The sequence below is a fragment of the Bos mutus genome, chromosome 2, assembly GCF_027580195.1.
Source record: "Bos mutus isolate GX-2022 chromosome 2, NWIPB_WYAK_1.1, whole genome shotgun sequence".
Classification (NCBI taxonomy): domain Eukaryota; kingdom Metazoa; phylum Chordata; class Mammalia; order Artiodactyla; family Bovidae; genus Bos; species Bos mutus.
In genome coordinates this window covers 105,415,698-105,440,663 of record NC_091618.1, presented here as the reverse complement: position 1 = coordinate 105,440,663, position 24,966 = coordinate 105,415,698, and the positions used below count along the sequence as shown (strand labels likewise).

General features: G+C 41.0%; 1 protein-coding gene across 2 annotated transcripts in view; it reads left to right on the top strand.

Moving 5' to 3' along the window:
• Positions 1 to 7,215: 7,215 nt before the first annotated feature.
• The window catches only part of GALNT3 (polypeptide N-acetylgalactosaminyltransferase 3), a 52,009-nt gene continuing 34,258 nt past the window's right edge, over positions 7,216 to 24,966 (top strand). Inside the window, exon 1 of one of the 2 annotated variants that reach the window (XM_070357841.1) lies at positions 7,216 to 7,633. The gene's annotated coding sequence lies outside the window, so the exon portion shown is untranslated. Of the gene's footprint in view, positions 7,634 to 7,668; positions 7,954 to 24,966 lie in introns of those variants that run through there. The other variant, XM_070357838.1, reaches the window with a different exon arrangement.

Here is a 24,966-nt window from a genome sequence, read left to right as displayed (position 1 = left end):
ACTGACTGAGGTGATTCTTTAGCTGGTATCTACCTGGGCTCTGACACAGAGTTACATTTAGCTGATGGATGGCTGGAGTCTGAGCTCAGCTGGGCCTCTGGGACATTTGGGCCTCTCTCTCCCCCCATGGTTTTCCATTTCAGGCTTCTTCATGATATGAAGAAGCAACATTCCAAGAGACTAAACACAGAATGTGAAAAGTCTTCTAACGCCTAGTCTTAGAAGTCACAGAACACCACCTCCACCATATTCTGTTGGTCAACACAAGTGGCATAATACTCCATGTTTAAAAGGTGAGAAAACAGATTTTACCTGAGGGACACCAGGTTGTGTGAGCTGAGCCCTGCTTGCATCATGGAATCCTGTCAATAGACAAGTAGGGCTGAAATGCACCCTGAGCTCCCTTCAGCCACCTGGATAACCTGGAGTGAATTTACATCTACTGGGAGGATAGGCTCATCCCCTTGGCTCATCACAAGCCATGAGCCTGTGAACTCTCTCTGCCCATTAGTGACATTCTCTAATCCACACTCGCACACACACACACACAAGACACTGTTGAGGCTGGTAGAGGCCCAGTTGAATATCATCTGAGTTTGAATCGAATACACACTAGGTCTTGATGAAGGCTAAAGGCTTTCCCACATAATTAGGTGGTTATTCCAAGGCTGCATAGAGTTTGCAATCGGGGGAGAAAGGGAGAGGAAAAGAAGTTGGACATTGTTCCTGATTTACCTCCTCTGCTCCCTGTTCACTCCCAGGAGTGAAGCCACATTATTAGGCCTTGGGAGGAACGTGTCCCCAAGACTGTTCTTAAGCCTTCAGAGGATGTCCCACATGGATGAGTCCTTTGTCCTCTACTCCTTCTTTATCATGTCTATGCTATTTAATCCCTTTCTGCAGTATCTCCATCTCCGCTTGCCTTTTCTCTGTGGTCCATCAACTCTTCTAACAGAAATAAACACATTTCCTTCCCTAGCAGTGATTTTGTGTGTGTGTGGCCTCAAATGTCAGTTACTTGTCAGGGACTCCTGTTATTGAAGTTTTGCTGAGGGGAGGATCGGGCTGTTTTAGAGTTGGCTGACTCCCTCAGGAATAGAGAACAGGTGCATTCCAACTCTGTGATTGGACATATGTAAGGAGGAAATGACTTTTCTGTTAATCAACTAAAAACAAAGCCACTTAAAAATATAATTTCCTTCAAAGTTTTCCTTCTAGTATGCATGAAAAATCAATATTTCTCTCTTAAACTTAATTATAATGATGCTATTTCTTTTTGGTATAATACCTTAGACCTATTATGCTAAAAGAGCATCCCTATCTTCAATGATTAAAATTACTGGATAGATTTTATAACTATTTAGCAATAAATGATACCACACCTAGGTAGCATCTCTCAACAATTCTCCCTTTATGATACTGGAGTAAGGAGGAGGGAAGGACCAAGAGAGGAGGGAGGTTTATTTTATGCCATTGCAAGGAATGGAAAAATATCAAGGTGATTTGGATTGATTTTGGAGGCTTGCTAGTAGACCAGGGTCTTCAGCTGTGTTAAAGAGTCTTTGGAGAGATGGAGGGAAGAATACTGTATCAAAAGATGTACAAATTTTCAAAAGTGGGAAGCTAAGTGTGGTATGATCAGGAGACCCTAAAAGATTTAATTTATTTAAAATAAGGGGGCACATCCATATTTCTAAAGTAATAAGGTTTTAATTACAATGATCATCCTTTACATAAAGGCTTGGTAACTAAGATTCTTACAAATAGAAAATGCTAATTTGTTTCTATATTTTACTGTTTGGGATAAGATTCTTCTAGTGATATCATCATTGTTTAGGATCTTGAATGGCTGATATAAAAGTCAGAAGGAAATCATTACAAATGTTTCAACAGATGAAGACAGTAGTGACTAGATGAAGAGCCTGATCATCATAGTACTGTTTGCAATGACAAAATTTGGAGACAGTCTTCACTATCCAGTAATAAATGACCGATTAAGTACATCTACACAAAAAGAAACAATGCTGTAATTTGTTGCAAATTACAAATACAAAATAATGTTGTAGAGAAGTGAATTAATTGATGTGGAAGTATATGTTAAGCAGAAAACTTTACAGAACAAGATCCCAAAATGACCTAGATTTTATTTTAAAGACATGTCTCTATCTCCCTTCACATCTCACATTCCTCTCCCCCAACTTTTTCCAATAAAATACCTTTGGAAAGATATACAATGAAAACAGGTCTGGTAATTAGTACTGATTTATCCTCATGGCAGAAATTCTGGATTTTTCAAAATTCATCTGCATTTTCTGATATTTCTATAGTGAACATGAATTGCTTTATAATTTATTCAATCATTTTAAAGAAAACAGAGAGATAAATTGTGGGGAAAAACAGATCAAGGATACTTGGAGAACTTCTCTGAGGTTAACGTCATGCAGGACTATCACCATCTTTTCCCACAAAACATCCTTTGGTGCCACTGTCAGAATTTAAAATCAGCTCGATTGAATTTAGCCTGACTCAGCATAGCATTTGTTTTTTTTGTCTTATGCTAATGCTGGAAAGCTTGAAACTCTGCACTCTATTCAATCCATTTCATCAAATATTTATTGAGCACCTACTATGTGCCAAGCATTAAGGATACAAGATTAACAAGACATAATTCTGTTGCAACTTAAGTCAATAAGTGCCCTCATAGAAATCTGTATGTCTTAGAAAGTCCCAGATGGTTGTTCTGATGATATTCTTCAAGGGAAAAATCATAAACAATCCTCATACAAGACAATGTCCAAGAGACTTCATACTAAAAATAATCTATCCATGTTTTCACTCATAATATTTTAAGCACAATGTGGAATTATGCTGAATCACTATTTTTAAAAAAACACTCACATATTTGTGGCTCTTCACTATGATACCAGCACCATTCTCCTTTTAAATCAATAGCTTTTCAATTCTTTTAGTAGAAATTATTTCAATCTTTTTAGTCTTTGAGTCAAAACTCTCAGTTTGACTTTGATCCTGAACTGGAGACTCCAGTTTCCACACAAGGAAAAACTGTTTTTAAAGTTTAAATCAGGCAGTATGTTTCAAACTAAAGTTGTTAAGTCCAGGAAAACTAAAAATTAAACAGTTAGCAAATCCAAAACACTTAAAGTTGGACTTGGTGAATCTGAACAATTTCACTAGTTATATTACATAATTAATTTTTGAATTAAAATTTCAGTCTCAGTTAAGTAATTTATGTGTTTTCATTTTTGTTTTCTTTTAGAGGGTTTTTTTTTTTCCCCCTGACAATTTTCATGGCATTTACATGAATCAGTGTGTAAAGGAACTTGGAAATCACATTATACCATTGTCTTATTTTGTGGAAAAGAAAATGTAATCCCAGAAACAAGTAACTCATAGGAGTGTAAGTTTCTTTGCATCAGTTCAGTTCAGTCGCTCAGTCGTGTCCGATTCTTTGCGACCCCATGAATCGCGGCACGTCAGGCCTCCCTGTCCATTACCAACTCCCGGAGTTGACTCAAACTCATGTCCATCGAGTCAGTGATGCCATCCAGCCATCTCATCCTCTGTCGTCCCCTTCTCCTCCTGCCCTCAATCCCTCCCAGGATCAGAGTTTTTTCCAATGAGTCAGCTCTTCACATCAAGTGGCCAAAGTATTGGAGTTTCAGCTTTAGCATCAGTCCTTCCAATGAATACCCAAGACTGATCTCCTTTAGGATGGACTGGTTGGATCTCCTTGCAGTCCAAGGGACTCTCAAGAGTCTTCTCCAACAGTGCCTTTGAAATATAAGTATGTGATAACTGGTAACTACTGTTATTAGAAACTTGTCCCTCAGATTCCTAGTCCATTACTCTTACTTGCCTAAATTATTTCTCCAAACTGTTTGGTTAAAGCATTCTTTTGGGCTTGTACCCAGCTCAAGACACTCTGATTATTGTTTTTTTCATGATATTTAGTGGATCTATTTATTAATTTAACAAATATTTATTGAGTACCTATTAAATTTCAGATACTGGTCTTGCCACTACTTTATATATTAACAGAAATTATTAAATAGTGAGTATTATTTTGGGAGTGGTTTAGTTGCTAAGTGCTGTTCGACTCTTGCAACCCACGGACTGTTGCCCACCAGGCTCCTCTATCCATGGGATTCCCCAGGCAAGAATACTGGAGTGAGTTGCCATTTCCTTCTCCAGGGGATCTTTCTAATCTAGGGATTGAACCTGCATCTCCTGTTCTGCAGGCAGTCTTCTGCATTGCAGGTGGATTCTTTACAGATGAACCACCAGAGAGGCCCAAGTATTATTTTAAACCCATATAAATGAGCATTTTGTGGTTAGTCTTGTGTGTGTGTGTGTGTTTTCCTGTGGCAGAGGGGAGTGGAGGTGAGAGAATGTCTGTCTTCCTTCCTGTGTAAAATCTGCTTGGTTTTCTATCTTAACTGACATTTTATACCAAATATGTAGTGTTAAGATAAGCTTGTTTCAGGAACTTCCCTGGTGGTCCAGTGGTTAGGACTCAGCATTTCTGGTTCAGGAGATGCAGGTTCAATCCCTGGTCTGGGAACTGGGGTCTGCCTGCTTCATATAGTAGCCAAAAAAAAAATAAAAAAATAAAGCTTATGTATGTATATATAAAATATGCTTGTTTCTGAGAAGCATGTCTACACTAAGTCTCCTGGGTTTTATTTTATGATGAAATACTGATTTCCTCTTTATAAAACAAATTCTTTATTCCATAATTTTGAATAACATGATACTTTCAAAAACCCTTTGTCTGATTAGATTTAGGACATTAAACATTTCAGCATAACAGTATTTTCCTCTGGGCCTGCGGCATTTTAATTTTATTGTTAAGGAATAACTTTCATTAATTTTAAGACTTTGCTTCAGAATGAAATGCAACAGTATGTGTAATGCAAATAGTAATGCCAGACAAAGAAATACTGTTTTTCTTATTTAAATGATTTGTCTTCATTGTAAAAGTGACCATCAATTTTTAGCTCTTTCTGATTTTTCCTGGTCTTTTTTCACTCATGCAGCATTTTGGTCCTATTTACTTGTTCTCCCCTAGCTTCTCTTTCGGCTTCCCAGGTGGCTCAGTCAATGGAGGAGACTGTCTGGAGTACAGGAGACAAGTGTTCAATCCCTGGGTTGGGAAATTCCCCTGGAGTAGGAAATGGAAACCCACTCCAGTTTTCTTGCCTGAAAAATCCATGAACAGAGTAGCCTGGCAGTTATTATTTGACTTAGAATTGCCGTCAAAGAATTTCAGTTCTTGGATTCCAGGTTGCTTTTCTATATTCATCTGCTCTATCCTGCCCTGTTAGTGAAAATTGCTTGTTGCTTGGTGGGACATCAAAAATCTGATAGTCTTTGGCTCCTGCCTCATTTAGGGATGAGGAGTACCAGATAAGAAACATAGACTCCTTGGTTTAGGATTTCTTAGTTTATTAATTTCTCGGTTCAAGTTTATTGCCTTCGTATTTCTCCCCAATTTCGCAAAGGCTGACACTCTAATATCTGCTTAAAAGCAAACAACAAAGAAAGTAGCGGAATTTTTTAAAAAGGAACTGGGGGATGTGGAATTTAGGTAGTGTTTTTAGCTCTGGATCTAACAACAAATATGATCAAGTTGGTATGGTAATACACATAAGTAGCTCCTGAACTTTTGTGGGAAGAAAGGGAGAGCTTAAAAAATTGCAGGCAAGTACTGATATAAAAGGGGCTTTTCAGGTGGTGATAGTGGTACAGAACCTGCCTGCTAACCCAGAAGACATAAAGAAACAAGGGTTTGATCCCTGGGCAGGGAAGATCCACTGAAAGAGGACACAGCAACCCAACTCTAGTATTCTTGCCTGGAGAATCCTTTGGACAGAGGAGCCTGGCAGGCTGCAGTCCATAGGGTCACTAAGAGTCAGACATGGCTGAAGCAACTTAGCACACACACACACACACACACACACACACATATTAAAATGTCATAAACATAAAATGGTTTCTTGATGCTTGCAGTTCAGTTCAGCCGCTCAGTTGTGTCCAACTCTTTGCGACCCCATGGACTGCGGCACGCCAGGCCTCCTTGTCCATCAACAACTCCTGGAGTTTACTTAAACTCACGACCATTGAGTCAGTGACGCCATCCGACCATCTCATCCTCTGTTGTCACCTTCTTCTCCTGCCTTCAATCTTTCCCAGCATCAGGGTCTCTTCCAGTGAGTCAGTTCTTCACATCAGCTGGCCAAAGTATTGGAGTTTCAGCTTCAGGTAACCACAATATACAAAATAAACAACTAACTAAAGTTTTAAACCCGATTTATGACTGTAATATAAAATAGTACTGTGGATGCTAAAACCAATGTTAGATGAACCAAGTCCTAAAACTACACCTGTTGATACTGTACTGACCAGTATTTCTAAGCCTTTACTTTTCAGTTCAGTTCAGCCACTCAGTCGTGTCTGACTCTTTGTGAACAAACCTTTACTTTAGTAAAGTAAAACTAGTAAAGTACTTTAGGTTAAGAGTATGTACCAAAATGCTGGAGGAAGGCCACAGGTAAACTTTATGGAAAAACCTGCCACCAGGTAATTAAGCATGCCACTGAAACATTTTCAGCTATTTTTCTCTTAATAGTCCCATGTACATTCAAGATACAGCTAAATAAACGAGTAAGTTCATAGGAAGGTAGAAAGGTCATTTTAAGTCCTGGTTTCGGGTGTGTCAATGCTTGTCAGAACAGCAGCAGGAAGACTGAAACAGAAAGTTGTATCTATCATAGAAAGATTTAAAATTTGTCTTTCTTTCTTTTTTTGGTTTTGGGAAGAACAGCAAATCCCACCAGTTCCTTAGAGACTGCGTTCTCACTTCCCGATAGACGTTGGGTTTAAGCAAAACTGCGGAGAAGCAAGCCCTCTCTAGGAAACCTCAGCGTCTTTGCAAACAAGGACAGCGGGTTGTTCTCTACTGTCGCTGCTTTCCCTCTCATCTGGCAATTGGTTTGCCTTTCGATAGCAACCCAGGAAGGAGTGGCGCGCCCCAAATTCGCGAGGCTCTGCCAAATACCAGAAGCTCTTCTTTGGAAGACAGAGGCTCCTCCTTTGGACGTGAGGCGCCCCTACCAGAGCGCGCGCTTGCAGAAACGGAAACCACTAGCTGCGCTGAAGTGAGTCAAGTGATGAAATCAAGACTGCATGGGAAGGAAGCTCACCCAATAGCTCACGAACCTAAGTGGTGACAGACGCTGCTGAACTCTGCTCGTGGAAACCCTACGAGCCAACCGTCGCTACTGTCATGAGGTGGTCCTCGGAGGCACGGGGCACCCCGATCTCCGGACAGCCCACCCCTTCATTTTGGCAAAACGCAGAGGAAGACAAGTGTGTCTGAGGGATATCTAGATCCTCTGGTTCCCTAAGGACTCAGACTGTGTCCCGGTTACAAGGTGACCCCTGACATCAGGTCAGCGCAGGACTCCTCAGGGTAGACAGGCTGAGACTCGCCCGGAACGGAGAACCAGCCTCGCCTCTCGCGCGGACAGAGGAGCCGCGCGGCGGCTGCGCGCGGACAGGGACTGCGCCCTCGCCCCGAGCGCGGACCTCGGTCCTCACCTGGAGCGCTCAGGTAGGGCTTGGGCGGGGCGGGAGGCTGGCGCGCAGGCGCGGGGCGGGGGCCTCGCCCTTGCCGACGTCGCAGGCTGGAGCTCACCTGGGAGACTCCGAGAGGAAGCGGAGCCTCGGTTCGGCCTCTCCTGGCAACGCCGGAGGCCCAGCGGGAAGGCAGGAGGCGGCGGCGGAGGAGGAGCTGGACTAAGCGGCAACTGTAGCGACAGCAACCGGAGCCGTCGCCGCCGCCACCTGCACCTGGCGCCCGGCCCACGTCCAGCGCCCGCCGTGCCGCCGCTTCCCGCCGCCCTGCCCTGCCCTGCCCTGCCCACCCGCCAGGTGAGTCGGCGGGCCGGCGCTGGTGTCGGGGCTGGGGACCCGTTGTCCCAGGGCAGCATCGGAGGTGGGGAGGGGGTCGGATGGACGCGGAGGCTCACGTGGCGGGGAGACCGGGACGGTCCTGGTGGCCGGTTGGAAATGGTCTCGAGAGCGGTGTTTCAGTTGCCCTTCGGGAGAGGCCGAAAGAGGTGCCCGAGGCCGGGGGAGGTGACGCCCCGGGGGTCACTCTGTCACCCGCGGTGCCCTCTGTAAGGAGGCTCCAGAAGATCCAGCCCCGGGCCGAAGTCCCGGGGGCCCGGAGCCTGTCCCTTTGAGGGTCGCGGACTGGGGGTGGGGTGGGGAGGTGGGAAGGGCAGGGACCCGGGCGGCCGCGCTTCCTCTCGGGCTAACAGGTTGTAGATCTCCTCCCTCCCCGGTGTGGGTGCCGGAGCGGCGAGCCCGCGGCGGGAAGGGCCGAGCTTGGCAGACAACTTTCCCAGCCGGACCCCAGACAGTCCTAACTGGAAACCGCGGCCGCCGAGCCATTCGAATGGTTTCCGAGTGGTTTGGAAGGCGCTCTGTGGTCGGGACGCGGACATCCTTCTCTCTCTGTCTGTTTGGTCTCTGCACTTTTCCGGGTGCGCTCCCTAAGCCAGAGCTGCGCCCACTTTCCGGTTTGATCAAGAAGCTATTTTCTTCGTGTCAGGAGGAAATCCAACTGCCACTCACCGACCGCACACCATCTCGTTAAAGGACCTGTTGACTTAACAACCTGCATATCGCGGGTTTGGTCTGCCTGTGGCATATGACTCAAAGGTTCAAAAAAACTTTGTTTCAGGAACCTGCCACGTCTGAACCTGGGTGTGCCAGGCCCAAATTCCTTTCCCTGCCTAATTAGGCTTTTCTGAAGCCCAAGAAATGAGGGTAAAACCGGTGCTTACCTTAGATTTTTATTTTCTTTTCTTTCAAAGTCCATCGAACACCTTATTTTAAAATTGATCAAATAACTGTTTCTGTTTTAAGAACTCCATGGAGTTACCAATTCTTCTGGTTTTCAAAATACCTTATCAAGTGAACAGTGAACATAATTTGCTATAGAAGTTATGCTGCAATATTGAAGACATTTTAATTCAATTTGTATTATTAAAAATCAAAGTTGCTGCCTTTATTTGAGAGTTTCTGGTTGTGGGGAAATCTATTGCTTTTTTTACTATGCAAATTTTTCCTTGAATTTGTGGCTAAACTATGTAAGGTTAGAATCATGCCCTACAAATAAATTTCTTTAAATTTAACTTTTAATATCTGTAGTCTAGCATACATATTAGTTGAAACATTCTGAACAGTTTGTACCAAGCATCTTTCTTTTTGCATTGCTTTGACTAACATTTTTACATAGAAATTTTAATAATATACAGTCTCACTGTCTAGATTTTTTTAGTTCTATCTTTGCTAATTTTTTTTAACATAGTTTAAATTGAACACTTAAAATGCCTTACGAAACACAAAAATATTTTAAGGTGCAATTAAAGTTAAAAATTCAATCACAGCACAATAGGAGATTATTATTAATGACAGCTTTAACCAGTGCGTTTTGCTTTTCATAAAAGAGCCTCACCTTCCCTCTTCTCGCCATACAGAGAAATATATGTGCTAAATACTGTTTAAAAATTAGATATGGGTATTGCTCTCTCTTCTGAGGGGCTTCACAGGTGGGTCAGTGGTAAAGAATCTATCTGCCAGAGCAGGAGATGAGAGTTCGATCCCTGGGTGGGAAAGATCACCTGGAGAACGAAAGGGCAACCCATTCAAGTATTCTTGCCTGGGAATCCCATGGATAGAGGAGCCTGGCAGACTACAGTCTGCAGGGTCATAGTCAGACAGGACTGAGCAACTGAGCGCACACACATTGCTCTCTTGAGTGTATGGTATTAATTTAATCTTATTGATTATTGGGCCAGATGTTATTAGATTATCTTTGCTTTTAATTCTAGAGAGAAATGTAACATATCTGCATTATCTAGAGTAACAGTGTGTCTCATTTAAACTATCTGTAAAATAGAAAAAAATAATACTTCCCTAGATTAAGATAATGAGGACTTAAGTCAGGACTCCCTTCTAGCCCTACCATTCTTAGGATCCCCTTCTCACATTGGATATCCAGTCAACCCATCCATTTTGTGATGAACCAAGCTGAGAAGAGATTCTAACTTCAGTTCACCTAGCAAATTAATAGTAGACATGGCCTTATTTGAGTGACTTGACTCAAGACCCATGTTATTCACCACCCACCTTCTCATTTATCTTAAGATGTTTATCTTTCTGTCTTTCATATAGTTTGTAAGTCCTTTGTAATTACAGAACAGTCAATTGTTCTTTGTCCAGCTCTGATTTACTCTAATTTCTACTGCCCAGATGATGCCTGACTCCAGGGAGACTGAGTGAGGCTGTCAGTCTTTTCTCTCACTGTGAGCACATGTGTATTGATGATGATATGTGGCTTGAGATTTTTAATCCTTCCTTGGTATTTCAGAGCCACATTTAATTTTTTGACTCAACTTGGACGACATAATTTAGTCTTCTGATCTTTTATTATATTGGCTTAAAATGTATTTTATTTTAAGCCAATAAAACATCAATGTTTTTAAAACTTTTTTTTTTTTTTTTTGGACTGCAGTCCTCGGAATTGCATTCTATTCTTCAATACAATAGCCTGAAGTATGTGTGTATATAAATGAAGCAAGGTTTACAAGGCAGTACTAACCTTACAACTGGATGTTCTCTATTATTTACTGTAAAAAATATTGGTCCTAAAACACTGCATTGATTTTATGGGCCCAGATGGGCTGGAACCTACAATAAAAATGGTGATGTCCTATTGAATTTACATTTTTTTAAGGCTGATTTTTCTAGCAGTTTATGTCTCTCTCTCACACACATATTCACGGGAAGAAAATCAAACTGTACTTTTAAAAATGTATAAAATTATACTGTAATCCTTATGAAACATTTATTGGATGGCTAGAGGCTCTAGGACCTGGTGCTAGACCAATCTCTCAAACATTAGGAACTGCATGAAACCTTATTGTACATCATTGTTATCTTAAATGAGTTCTCAGTATATTGTGGTATGTTTGGGGATAGGAAAAATTGGAAAGGTTTTTCTGAAGGGATTTCAGTGGTAACTATTATCAAATGAAAGCTTGAGAGAGAAAGAATTATGTCCAGCTCTAAGTGCTAACTTTTATGGCTGAGTTATATGGTGGGTAGAGGGTGAAAAATATTATTATAGTAAACTGGCAAGTTTATTCTTTGGTTTGTCGTTTGTTAATGTATGTTTTCCTTTTACTATGAAACAAACATAAGACATATTGTAGAAATCATACCATTTACCCACCCCCTGCAAAAACTAGATTGGGAAATTGAGAAATTTGACTGGATCCCTAAAGGACCTGTAGGGATGTACGCTTGGAAACTCTGATTGGATGATTAAGCCTTCCATAGAAGCTTTTAATTTTAACCTGCCTTCTGATTCCTGGTAAAAGGAATCTTTCTCCAAAAAGCAAATATTACTGTTTTAATATTTTGGAAATGATTAATGCCCAGATCATCTTCAGACGTATTTAACTTTTTGGTCCATAGAATATAAAAATACATTTGTTATGCTAGATCTTTTATGACTGTAAAATCTTATTGAGAAAGAAATATTTTTAATCACCTATCTAATTACGCATCTAGTTAGGATCAGAATGATTAGTTTGTTATAATTTGAGTAATCAAAACGCAATTACTATGGGGCCAATGCTGCTGCTGCTAAGTCGCTTCACTCATGTCCGACTCTGTGCTACCCCATAGACGGCAGCCCACCAGGCTCCCCCGTCCCTGGGATTCTCCAGGCAAGAACACTGGAGTGGGTTGCCATTTCCTGCTCCAATGCATGAAAGGGAAAAGTGAAAGTGAAGTCGCTCAGTCGTGTCCGACTCTAACAACCCCAGCGACCCCATGGACTGCAGCCTACCAGGCTCCTCTGTCCATGGGATTTTCCAGGCAAAAGTACTGGAGCAGCAATGAATTCAAATAGTGCCAGTAAAGACAAAAGACCAACATGCATTAACTTATGGCAAAGCAGAGACAAGTAGGACTCTGAATTCTAGGTCATTAGTGACTACTGGCAATTAGATGAAATCTTCTTCAGTCATTCTCTGGGTTGGCCTCATATTTTTGGCGCTAAACAGAGATTATTTTCCCAAGTACACATTTTTCCCCTATAATTGTTACAGTTTCAAACTGTCCAAACTAGTTTTTTCATCTCATCTATCCCATTGCCTGCTGGACATCTTTAAGATGTCATAATTACCTGAGATTATACATGTGTAAACCAGAACCTTCATCCCATCAAAATAGCAGCAGCAACAGCAAAAGACAACCTCTTTTACTTCCTGTATCTTCTTTATGAGCATTAGTACATTTACTGTATCTTATCCACAAATCCAAAACCAAAAGAATCTCTGATAACAAAAATTTTTTTGGTTAACTCATTTTTCAGTAGAATTCAGTACATTTGCCATGAAACCTGAGTGAATTGTCAGGAAGCTGTTTATCATCTACTCTGCTTGGTGGATGTGTCTGGCTGAAGAAATAGTTCTGTGCTTGTTTGAGTGTGTGTGTGCCAAGTCACTTCAGTCATGTCCGACTCTGTGCGACCCTGTGGATTGTAGCCCTCCAGGCTCCTCTGTCCATGGGATTCTCCAGGAAAGAATACTGGAGTGGGTTGACATGCCCTTTTCCAGAGGATCTTCCTGACCCAGGGATTAAACCCTCCTTTCTTACATCTCCTGCATTGGCAGGCGGGTTCTTTACCACTAGCTCCACCTGGGAAACCCCTCTGTGTGTGTTTGCTGCTGCTGCTGCTAAATCGCTTCAGTCGTGTCCGACTCTGTGTGACCCCACAGACAGCAGCCCACCAGGCTCCCCCGTCCCTGGGATTCTCCAGGCAAGAACACTGGAATGGGATGCCATTTCCTTTTCCAGTGCATAAAAGTGAAAAGTGAAAGTGAAATTGCTCAGTTGTGTCCGACTCTTAGTGACCCCATGGACTGCAGCCCACCAGGGTCCTCCGTCCATGGGATTTTCCAGGCAAGAGTACTGGAGTGGGGTGCCATTGCCTTCTCCGGTGTTTGACTACATGGTACCATCCAAGTGCTGCTGGGGGATACTCTGTTATATTGGCTATGTAAACCATATCTCCTTTATAACATCCAAAATATCTCAATTTTTGAAACATATTAGGCTCCTGGGATTTTGGAGAAGGGGTTATTGATCTGTATCACCATTCAGGTGTCATGCCAGAAATCCAGAGGTCATTTTTTACTCTCATTTTAGCTTCTAGAACTATCAGAATACTGAATCTCTTTAAGGTTTTCCACCTTTTTTTTTTTTTTTTTTTTTCACAAATTCCTCTCCTACTTCTACTGCTCTAGTTCAGGGTCTCGTCACCTTTTGTCTTGGGTACCATAGTCCCCTGCCACCTGATATCTCAACGGATAGTGTTAAGCTCAAATCCATCCTCAGAAGAACCCCTGAGGTGCTAATCTCTTTAAAAATATAAACCTGAACTTCTTTCTCCTCTGCTTCAAATCATGTAATGACTTTTCATAGCTCACAGGATAGAGAATCTATGGCCCTTAATATGGCCCCACCAGGTATGACCCTCATTTAACTATGGATTTATACTCAGAATTTTTTATTTCAGCAACAGATGTCATCTGTTTGGTTTGTTTTTGTTGTTCCTCTGCACTGCTCAGAGCACCTTCCCTCTTATGTTTACTTCTATAACTTTTTCTGATTCTTAAGAGTCAACTGAGATCTCACATCATTTAGGATACTGCCACCCCAAGCAACATACACTCTACATACACCTGAGCTGGGTGAGGTGTCTTTTTATCATGTGACTTACATATGTGATATAATATAGTCTGCTGGCTCACCTGTGAACTCACACACAATTTTTATTAATAAATTATTTGCAAAACATGTAAAATTTCTCTTTCCACTTAAACTATTATGGAATAAAAATATTGGAGTAAAAATGGCACAGAAAGGAGAGAGAGGCATTGGGCAGGAAGAATATTTGCTTTTTTTTATAGACATTGCAGAAATTGGGAAGTAGGAAACATACTTAATTAGGCTATTTAATTTATATTGCTATTATTTCCATCTGATTTCTGTGAATTCAGTGTTATTTTTGTGCCTTTTGGTTCTGTTCCAAGATCTGGGTTTTACCATTTAGAAGTGAAAAGTTAATTTTGTGATTGAAATGCCTTGCAGCTTTTGTTTGCAAATATTCTACAATTGAGTACATATGTATTGGTGAGAAGTTTAGGAGATCAGCTTTCACGTAAAGAATATAATGTAGTTAGACTAGACCAGAAAAAAAAGATGAAAGATTCCTTCCTGGAAGTCTCCCTTCACCAAGTTCTGTCAATTTTACCTCTTAAATAAATATTTCTCAAATCCATCTACTTTTCTCTATTCCTAGCACTAGCATCTCTTGCCTGAACTTTGGCAATGTGTCCTCCCTGTTGCCTCTCTGAACTTCTTTCTAGTTGCTTCGCAGGGTACCTAGAGGGATCTTCTCAGAATATTGGTCTTCTTACCCAGCTGCTTAAAGCCTTTCATTGCCTCAGGGTAAGTCAAACTCCTTAAGATAGCCTAAAGGCATGGCTTGATTTAGTTCCTGCCCAGAACACATCTCTCTCATCATCACTCTCTTTTCTAGCTCTCAGTTCGGTTTAGTCACTCAGTCCTGTCTGACTCTTTGTGACCCCATGGACTGCAACACACCAGGCCTCCCTGTCCATCAACAACTCCCAGAGCTTGCTCAAACTCATGTCCATCGAGTCAATGATGCCATCCAACCATCTCATCCTCTGTCATCCCCTTCTCCCACCTTCAATCTTTCCCAGCATCAGGGTCTTTTCAAATGAGTCAGCTCTTCGCATGAGGTGGCCGAAGTATTGGAGCTTCAGCATCAGTCCTTCCAATGAATATTCAGGGTTGATTTCCTTTAGGATGGACTGGTTTGATCTCTTTGCAGTTCAAGGGACTCTCAAGAGTCTTCTCCAACACCACAGTTCAAAAGCATCAATTCTTTGGCGCTCAGCTTTCTTTATTGTCCAACTCTCACATCCATACATGACTACCGGAAAAACCATAGCTTTGACTAGATTGATCTTTGTTGGCAAGTAATGTCTCTGCTTTTTAATATGCTGTCCAGGTTGGTCATAATTTTCCTTCCAAGGAGCAAGCGTCTTTTAATTTCATGGCTACAGTCACCATCTGCAGTGATTTTGGAGCCTAAGAAAATAAAGTCAGCTACTGTTTCTACTGTTTCCCCATCTATTTGCCATGAAGTGCTGGGACTGGATGCCATGATCTTAGTTTTTTTAATGTTGAGTTTTAAGCCAGCTTTTTTGTTCTCTCTTTCACCTTCATCAAAGGGCTCTTTAGTCCCTCTTGGCTTTCTGTCATAAGGGTGGTGTCATTTTCTGCATATCTGAGGTTATTGATATTTCTCCCAGAAAACTTGATTCCAACTTTAGCTTCATCCCACCCAGCGTTTTGCATGATGTACTCTGCATATAAGTTAAATAAGCAGGGTGACAATCTACAGCCTTGATATACTCCTTTCCCAATTTTAAACCAGTCCATTGTTCCATATCCGGTTCTAATTGTTGCTTCTTGACCTGCATGCAGATTTCTCAGGAGGCAGGTAAGATGGTCTGGTATTCCCAACTCTTTAAGAATTTTCCAGTTTGTTGTGATCCACACAGTCAAAGGCTTTGGTGTAGTCAGTAAAGCAGAAGTAGATGTGTTTCTGGAACTCTCTTGCTTTTTTGATGATTCAGCACATACTGGCAATTTGATCTCTGGTTCCTCTGCCTTTTCTAAATCCAGCTTGAACATTTGGAGGTTCATGGTTCATGTACTGTTGAAGCCTGGCTTGGAGAATTTTGAGCATTACTTTGCTAGCATGTGAGATGAATGCAATTGTGCAGTAGTTTGAACATTCTTTGGTATTGCCTTCCTTTGGGATTGGAACTGACCTTTTCCAGTCCTGTGGCCATTGCTGAGTTTTCCAAATTTGCTGGCATATTGAGTGCAGCATTTTAACAGCATCATCTTTGAGGATTTGAAATAGTTCAACTGGAATGCCATCACTTCCTCTAGCTTTGTTTATAGTGATGCTTCCTAAGGCCCACTTGACTTCCAGGATGTCTGGCTCTAGGTGAGTTATCACATCATTGTGATTATCTGGGTCATGAAGATCTTTTTTGTATAGTTCTTCTGTGTATTCTTGCCACCTCTTAATATCTTCTGCTTCTGCTAAGTCCATACCATTTCTGTCCTTTATTGTGCGTGTCCTTTATTCTAGCTCTACTAGCTTTTTTTCTTTCCTTTTCTTTTACCAAGTCCCTCCTGCCTTTAGGTCTTTGTGTCATTCTTTCTGCCTGGAACTCTCCTTCCCCTTTCACCCTATCTAGCTAAGACTTACCTTCTGATTCCAATTTAAGCTCTTACTGTAACTGGAATTTTTCATGGGTCTTTTTCCCCACCTCCAGCTATGGATTAAAGTGAAGACTGAAGCCCAAAGAGGTGAAGTCCTACTTAATACCTGGGAATATTACCTTAAATAAAATTAAAGTTTCCTCTGCTCCTAAAAGGAGCAGACTTTCGTATGTGACTCGTATGTATAAAAAATAGATTTTAGTTATTAATGCCTTTATATTTTTACCAAATAACAGTAGTTAATATTTATTGTCTTAATAATTTTTGTCCTCAGTTACTACTTTACTACTAAACAGTTATGTGCTAGGCATATTTTAGGAACTTACGTGAATTAGTTATTTAATTTTCAAAGCTGCTCTGTGAAGTGCATGTTTTTGCCCCTAATTTAGAGATAGGAAAATTGAAAAATAAGTAATTTTCCTCTATCTACAAGGCTAGTGAAATGTCAGAGCCAAGATTCAAATCTAAGTTGTCTCATTCCAAATCCTATACTTCTCCTGACTTACATGTAAATAAAATTAAGTAGGATTTAAAAGATTCTGCAATAGCAACAGAAATCCTCTCAACCCTCATCTCTCCCAATCGTGCTATGAGAAGGCAATCGCTTTCACCTCTTTTAGATGTTTCTTCCCATTTTTACCTTTTGAAATAATATGCTTATACTGCTATTTCTTAATGTATTATTTTGACATTACCTACTGACTGCCCACATGGTAGATAAATCTTAAGCTTTTTCACACACATACTCACTGCACTCCCTACCTTGATTTGCCAATAGATGTCACAGTATAGTCTCACATTTTGTTGGCATTTTAGTATGTATTTATTGTTGTGAAATCTTGTTCACCAGTGAGCCGAGCAAGTCTATTATGAACATGCTTCCTTGTAGAATTTTAAAAAATCTTTGAGTTAAGCATAAACTCACTTAAGAAAAAAGAACGTGTTTAGCTTTTCCATATATGGTTTTCTATATAACCCAACACTGTCTCAGTAAGATATTTTTCACCTAATCAAACCTATCAAATTCATGGGTCCCTTCCTAGAGCTCTCTGTCTTCTTGTTTCTGTTTGGACTATTGCTTTCTAGTCCTGTTCCATAGCAATTGTTTGGGCTCTTTCTTTGCTGACTTCTGACAGAGTTTGTATTTATTAGATATCATGACTTCTGTTGTTTTTGCGCTCCCTAATTTGGATGGAACACCCCCAAATCCAGTAGCCCTTTTCCTTTCACTGTGTCCTTTAATACCCAGTTTTCCTCTCTGGAGGCAATTAATACTTTTTCTTTAAAAAAAAAAAAAAAGATGTGTATATTTTCTCTGTTTTTGAAATGCAAATAAATTTTGCTTTTTTTCCCCATTTAACTGTATTGTGGAACTAACATCATATCAGCATATAAAGTTGCTTCTTCGTTTTTAACTTTGCTTACTATTCCATCATATGACTCTATCATTATTTATCTAGTTCCCTTTTGGTAGAGTTGTAGGCTGTTTCAACATTTCAATATTAAAAAGAATGCTTTACCCTGGAGAAGAAAATGGCGACCCACTCCAGTATTCTTGCCTGGAAAATCCAATGGACAGGAGCCTGGTGGGCTACGGTTCATGGGGTCGCAAAGAGTCGGACATGACTTGGCAACTAAACAACAACGACAAACATGGAAGCTGTTCTTTTTTCTTTTTACTTTTATATGTTTTAGAATTTTCCATAATAGAAACTTTAATAGAAATTTTAAAAAAAGAATGCTTTAATGTAAAAACTTTACAGGTTGTCATTTCACTTGAATACTAACATGTGTGGGATAAATTTCTAGAAATTATTCTCATACTTGGTTGATACTTTGATGGAGATCTGGGTAGTATAAGACCTTGCATGTTGGATGATTCTGCATCAAATGGGGTAAGAATAAAGGGTAAAAGAATAAGTGGGTAATACTGGTGATAAGTGGGCCCTTCTGGACAGCCATTAATAGTGCAGAGAGGGTTTCTAATGCAAATTGTTTTCTTTGAGCTTTTGACCATGACATTTGTTTTTTCAGATATGACCCATCTTTTTGAACTTTGTCATCACCTCCTTTAGGGTTCATGGCTTCTTGCTCCATTACTTTAGCTCCAGGTCTACCCCTGAAGTAATCCAGAGCGGAGATTATGCTGTTATTTTTCAGTCACTTAGTCGTGTCCAACTTTTTTGTGACCCCCACGGACTGTAGCCTGCCAGGTTCCTCTGTCTGTGGGATTTCTCTGGCAGGAATACTGAAGTGGATTGCCATCTGCTTCCCCAGAGGATCTTCCTGACCCAGGGATTGAATCTGCATCTCCTGAATTGCAGGCAGATTCTTTACCACTGAACCACCAGGGAAGCCCAAGCATGTCATTACGTGGTCTTTTTCAGCAGGCCAAGAACCTATCTTTAACACACTTAACAGCTCAACAACCTTCCCAGCCTCCACACTGATTTATTTGTTGAGTTCAGCTAACTCTTTATTTCCAAATCATATCCTGAGCCGCCACACCTCTTCTGCTCTCACCTGGATTACTTTTACTAGTTTCCTAATTGCCTTCAGCCTCCTCTCTGGCTTTCCCAACCATCTCCCCTCAGGGGGAAAAAAATCTATATTCATCACAGCTTCAAGAGCAATCATTTTAAATTTCAGTTCTGATTAGTTTATCACCCTGCTTAAAATCCAATAAAACCTCTTCCCTTTGCCTGAAGGTTTAAGTGTAAATACAGATCCCACAGAATTAGGTACCTCTCCCTTCTCTACATGGAGCTTGGCATTCAACATGTGTGTCACAGGCCTCAGTGTGTGGTATTGTCCTGACAAAAATTGCCCTACTTGAGGTCATCTGTTGAAAGAAGAATTAAAGTTTAGGCTGACATTGTTTTATTTCCAACTGAAACATACATTAAAAGGGTTTTTTCATACTTTAACCATAGGATGCAGAAATTTCAAATGATTACTGAATCAGTGGAGGGATATCATGTGCTTCAAATCAGGCACATGTCTGGCCTAATCTTAAAGAAAGACATTGCTTTTATGCATAATTAAAATAAATAATGTTATGGATTTATGGAGAATTTATTTTGTTCTTTTATATCTGGGGATGTGTTAGCTAATGGAAATGGGGTAAGTAAGGGAAATATATAAATGCTGAGGTGGAAGTTTTTTTTTTAATTTCTAGGCTAGAGGGTTGGCAAACAGGCCTTGGGCCAAATTCATTCTACCACCTGTTTTTGTAGAGAAAATTTTATGAGGACCAGCTATGCCCTTTTATTTATATATTGTCTATAGCTGTTTCTACACCATAAAAATAGAGTTGAGGAGTTGCAATACGGATGATTTCTGCCCACAGAGCAAAAAATATTTATTGTTTTGCCCTTTCCAGAGAGTTTGCTGACACTTTCTAGAGAGGAATGGAAGTTGAGAGCTTGAGAGCAAGTATTTACTAAATGAGTTGTACATAAACCTGTAGAAAGATGAATGCAAAGGGATAAAGGTTTGAGCAAGCAATCTTCACTTCTCCCCTGTTTCTTAATACTCTGAGACCTCAAAAGAAGAGTGCATGGACAGGCATATATCTGCAACTTGTGAGTTTTGGACCCCAAAAGGAATGTTTGATTGGATTTATTGTGTGCAACTTGCACACCCATCTTCCAACTGTATTCCATGACAAGGCCCCATGCACACTTCCTTCATGAAGATATTGAGAAAAAAACAATGAAGGGGCCCCTGCATTGTTGAAAAAATCTATAGTTGCTATCTTTAGTAACCCATGAGATTGGCTCCCTAATTTCAGTGGAGATGGTGGAATCCTATAGCAGCAGAAACCAAGTGGCAACATTTAACCACCAAGGATGAATCGGGTTACCTGTGCAATAAAGGAAAGCAGGGACATAGGTGTAATCAGAAGGCATTGGCCCTCAGATGGGGCCAAAACCCCAAATGGTTTTGTGGGTGAAGTCATCAACAGACTTCTGGCACTTTGTGTATTTCACAGGAGAAGCTCTAGATCAGGTAGCAAAAAGCTTTAGTGGCCACAGTTGAGTGTCATGACCTTTCATCCAGTTTCCAAACCTAAGTCAGTTTCCAAGTCGAGAGTGATTTGATTGATGTGCCGCCCTGTTCCCCTAGAGGAAGAGCACTGTGTCACTGCCTCAAGCGTATACCATAAACCTTCCTCTAAGCCTTTCCCAAAGGAACCTGTAGCCATTTGTTAAACTGCAGTTTGAGGAAAAGGAAATAATCATAGCTTTCACACTTAATTCCTGAGGACCAAAAATATCCTTGTGGTCCACCAGTGAAAATGGGGATGTGGAGTATATGGAGTCTTAGCTCAAGCCTGACTCACGGTATGCTCAGATGAAGGTCAGAAGATCCCCCAGTTTCTCAAAGTATAATTGGAATAGATATACAATATAACTATATTAGCTTTCTAAATCACAGGTCCAGAACCACTATGGTAGGGGACCTAAGTGGAAGACCTTAGGACTTTTCCTTTGTAAGACAGTAGATCAGAAGCAATGCCATATCCCAGAGGAAATTGTTGAGATTAATGCCACCATCAAAGGCTTGAAATAAGACTAGTGATATTTGTCACATCTCCATTTACGTCACTTATTTGGCCTGTGCAAAAGTTGGATAAATCTTAGAGAATGACTGGACTACCATAAATTTGGCTGATTCCACATTACAGCTGACCTTTGAACAATATGCAGGTAGGGGCACCAACCCTCCAAATAGTTAAAAATCTGAGTATAATTTATAGTCAGCCTTCCAACTGTGTAGTTTCTCTGTATTGGCAGTTCTGCATCCGCAGATTCAAAAAACCTCAGATCGCATAATGCTATAGTATTTACTATTGAAAACATACACGTGTAAGTGGACTCATTTATTTCGAACCCATGTTGTCCAAGGGGCAGCTGTAGTTGCTGACCCAGATATAGTATCTTTACTTGATCAAATCAGCACAGCCCCTGGCTTTTGGTGTGTACCTACTGATATGATGAATTTACCAGGACTACCAAAAGCAATTTGCTTTTATTTAGCAGGGCCAACCATATATTGTCACAGTTTTGCCTCAGGGTCAGGTTAGTCCTTCTGTTCTAGAAATCTTAATCATCCCAACATTCCACAAAACATCACACTGGCCTACTCTTGATGCTATTTTATTGATTGTATCCAATGAGCAGGAAGTACTTGGTACTTTAGATGTCTTAGTAAAGTATATGAGAACCAGAGGGTAATATTGATAATTGATAACCAGAGGGTAATATAATATTGATAATCAGAGGGTATATTACCAGAGGGTAATATTGATAATTCAGCCCCACAAAAATTCTAGGACACTTAAGTAACATTTCTGGATATTCAGTAGTCACTGTGCCCAAAAGGCCCTTCTGGATTTTGAAGCAACATGTACTACCTTTGAACATGCCACTTCAGCTTGTCTACAGAGTAACCCCTAAGGTTGCTAGTTTTGAAAGACTATCAGAGCAATAAAAGGCTGTGCAGCAAGTCCAGGACACATGCATACTGTGCTCCCAATCTGGCTATGTGACCTAGCAGAGTCAATGATTTTCTGAGTGTCTACAGGAAATGGAAAGTCTGTACAGAGCCTCTGACAAGCACCAAGAGCAGAATCACAGTGCAGATTTCTGAGATGTTGAAGTAAACCTCTGACCTCTTTAGCTAACTCTTCACACTTTGACACACAGCCTTTGAAACATTTTTTGGTTTGCTACCAGGTAGATCCTGAATACATGAATGTAGGGTGTCAGTTTATCATGTGGGCCAGACTTCTCATCATTGAGTGTTGTCTGAGCTACCTTGCCATGAAGTTGGCCATTCTCAGCAACAATCTGTCATCAAGTGGAAATGGTATTGTCAGGAAGAGGAAAATGTCCTCCTCTGCTCCTCCCGAGTCCCTGTGACTGGACTAATAATAAAATTGACACGAGAGACTAACAGAAATAAAAGAAACAACTTTTAATGCATGCACACAGAGTTCTCATAGAAGATGGGACCTAAGAGGTAGCCAGAGTAGACATCTTTTACACTTTTTACACAAAGAAACAATACAATTTGTGAGGAATTGATAGGACAAAGAAACTTAGGCTTTGAGTGCTCAATTGGTCAAGAATCTAAACAATTTGGGCTGTAGTATTAAATTAAAGAAGTAACAAAGTGTGTGTGTATGTTTAATACAGGTTTCTTGGCCCCAGATTCCTTGTCTCTGGCAATAGGGTGTCCTCTACCTACACAAGGAGAGCATGCCCCCATTTACATGAGAGATTTATTTCCTGCTTCCTCGTATACAGGAGGGCTGAAGGGTCCCTCTTTCATTCAATATTTTTTTTTTTTTTAGTTAGTCAGTCATGTTTGACTCTTTGAGACCCCATGTATTATAGCCCCCTCCAGGGTCCTCTGTCTATGGAATTTTCCAGGCAAGAATACTGGAGTGGGTGGCCATTCTCTTCTCCTGGGGATCTTCCTGACCCAGGGATCAAACCTGGGTCTCCTGCATTGCAGGCAGGTTCTTTACCATCTGAGCCACCAGAGTAGCCCAGATGTTTCATAAGTAACTTTAATTCAAAATAATATGCCATTGAGGCATATTTGGTGGGGAGGCCTAGCCCTCAGCTCCAGTAGTATGTAAGGGACAGAGCTTGTGCAAATTTGGAAAGTATGAGCAAATGACTCAGACTCCTTTGATGGCAGCTCCTATTGTATTTCTCAAGCCTGGGTTACAGGGGAGTCTGCAGAATATGCTGGTACCATTCAAGAGCTGGTACCCAGCAAGAAAACTCCAGAAAAACATCTACTTCTGCTTTATTGGCTATGCTAGGGCCTTGGACTGTGTGGATCACAACAAACTGTGGAAAATTCTTAAAGAGTTGGGAATACCAGACCATCTTCCCTGCCTCCTCAGAAAGCTGTATGCAGGTCAAGAAGCAATAGTTAGAACTGGACATGGAAAAATGGACTGGTTTAAAATTGGGAAAGGAGTATGTCAAGGCTGTATATTGTCACCCTGCTTATTTAACTTATATGCAGAGTACATCATGTGAAATGCTGGGCTGGATAAAGCTAAAGTTGGAATCAAGTTTTCTGGGAGAAATATCAATAACCTCAGATATGCAGATGACACCACCCTTATGACAGAAAGCCAAGAGGGACTAAAGAGCCCCTTGATGAAGGTGAAAGAGAGAATAAAAAAGCTGGCTTAAAACTCGACATTCAAAAAACTAAGATCGTGGCATCCAGTCCCATCACTTCATGGCAAATAGATGGGGAAACAATGGAAATAGAGAGTTTATTTTCTTAGGCTCCAAAATCACTGCAGATGGTAACTGCAGCCATGAAATTAAAAGACGCTTACTCCTTGGAAGAAAAGTTATGACCAACCTAGACAGCATATTAAAAAGCAGAGACGTTACTTGCCAACAAAGGTCCATCTAGTCAAAGGTCCAGTAGTCATGTATGGATGTGAGAGTTGGACCTAAAGAAGGTTGAGTGCTGAAGAATTGATGCTTTTGAACTGTGGTGTTGGAGAAGACTCTTGAGAGTCCCTTGGACTGCAAAGAGATCCAGCCAGTCCATCCTAAAGGAAATCAGTCCTGAATATTCATTGGAAGGACTGATTCTGAAGCTGAAGCTCAAATACTTTGACCACCTCATGTGATGAGCTGACTCATTAGAAAAGACCTTGATGCTGGGAAAGACTGAGAGCAAGAAGAGAAGGAGGTGGCAGAGGATGAGGTGGTTGGATGGCATCATAGACTCAATGGACATGAGTTTGAGCAAACTGGGAGACAGTGAAGGACAGAGAAGTCTAGCATACTGCAGTCCGTGGGGTCACAGAGGTCAGACACGACTGAGCGACTAAACAACAAATTCAAGAGTGGATAGCTATAGCACTACAAGTCTCCTCATTGTAAAGTGCAGTGGAGAAGGAAAATTCTCCCAGTCGGCAGAATTTTGAATGCTGCTGCTGCTGCTGCTAAGTCGCTTCAGTCGTGTCCGACTCTGTGCTACCCCATAAATGGCAGCCCACCAGGCTCCTCCATCCATGGGATTTTCCAGGCAAGAGTACTGGAGTGGGTTGCCATTGCCTGCTCCAATGCATGAAAGTGAAAAGTCAAAGTGAAGTCGCTCAGTCGTGTTCGACTCTTTGCGACCCCATGGCCTGCAGCCCACCAGGCTCCTCCATCCATGGGATTTTCCAGGCAAGAGTACTGGAGTGGGTTGCCATTGCCTTCTCCAAGAATTTTGAATAGTAGATATAATTTGTATAGTGTATCTGAAATGAGGGATGCCAGCAGTAAAGGTGTATAATGAGCCATGGGCAGTTGCTCATGGTTCAACTGTATGGTCAGGGATTTAGGAGAAACAAGATTGGAAGATTGGTGACAAGGAATTTTGAGGGAGTGGTATAAGGATGGACTTTTCAAAAAGGAGAGATCCTGAAGAAAT